Source organism: Apis dorsata, unplaced genomic scaffold, assembly GCF_000469605.1.
Source record: "Apis dorsata unplaced genomic scaffold, Apis dorsata 1.3 scaffold_163, whole genome shotgun sequence".
NCBI classification, from domain to species: Eukaryota; Metazoa; Arthropoda; class Insecta; order Hymenoptera; family Apidae; genus Apis; species Apis dorsata.
Genome location: NW_006263452.1, coordinates 119,761 through 120,872, shown reverse-complemented (window position 1 = coordinate 120,872; position 1,112 = coordinate 119,761). Strand labels below are relative to the sequence as shown.

At 36.6% G+C, this 1,112-nt stretch overlaps 1 long non-coding RNA gene across 1 annotated transcript in view; it reads right to left on the bottom strand.

Moving 5' to 3' along the window:
• Positions 1-313: 313 nt before the first annotated feature.
• Positions 314-1,112, bottom strand: part of LOC116185359 — a 4,509-nt gene continuing 3,710 nt past the window's right edge. The window contains exon 3 of the long non-coding RNA XR_004150201.1: positions 314-1,055. This is a non-coding gene — a long non-coding RNA (uncharacterized LOC116185359). The remainder of the gene's footprint in view (positions 1,056-1,112) is intronic.

Below are 1,112 nucleotides of genomic sequence, written 5' to 3'. Positions count from 1 at the left end.
TTTTTTTTTCTTGGATTTAAGAAATATTTACGATCAATGTCGATTATAATGGAATTTCTATTAAATATATATGAACATAAATTTTTCTAAAATGAAAAGAAAAAAAAGAGGGATTTCTATTAATTATTGCTTTATTAAAATAAAGTCAAATTTAAGTCATGTAATCCATTAATTTTCTTTTTATTTATGTAAAAATTAAAATATACAAAAATAATGGAATACGCGTGATATAAAATATCCAAACTATAATACACATTATATTCAAAGAATAAAGCAAATATCCACTTAAATTCCATTTTTCAATCGTATTCATAAAAATTTTTCAATTTACGCGATTTACTTATTCGCAATCTAATTAACTTGTTTATTCACGTAAATTCCAGATAAATCTCTGCTGCGAAATCAATTTAACAATTTATTTTCTTGCCCAACTTCCTAGAAGTGTCTAATAATAAAATAAATGTGTCTGTGAAAATCATTTCAACGGAAAAAACAAATAGATTTAAAAAAATATTACGCATCTCGATAAAGTTTATCGGTTCGTGGCGAAGAATTCAACCAATTGATCGTTTAATCGCTCGTTCCATAATGGAGTATGATCTCTATCTATTTAACGACGACTGACGTATCGTAATCTGATTTTCAGGCGAACGAGAAAAAGAGAGAGAGAGAGATCGCTTCAAATCTCTGCCTCCGCTGTTCCTATCCGTTTCTACGACTTCCCTTCCAGCCGTCCAGTTCCCAGAGGTAGTCAGGGAAAAATCGACGATCCATTTGGCCCTAGCCGGCGGAATCGGTCCCACGGGCGAGCCGATACGCCAATCATTTCGTTCCGCAGCGTCACCGTCAGCTGCCTCCCTCGATGCTCCGCGTCAATTCTGGATACCGGTTGATTTACTCCGCCATAGTAGATACCCCCTGATTCCCTTAACGCGGTCACAGAGGATGGAGCAAGTTTCCTCCTTCTCTCGAACGATGACGTCGCTTGGATCATTCCCGTGTAACGTGATTGATAAGCGGCCAGCCCTGATAAACACGAGCGTTGAACGTGCAACCTGTCACGATAAATCAAAAATGTTTTCGAGAGCCGGCTTTATTATAGCCAGACTGGT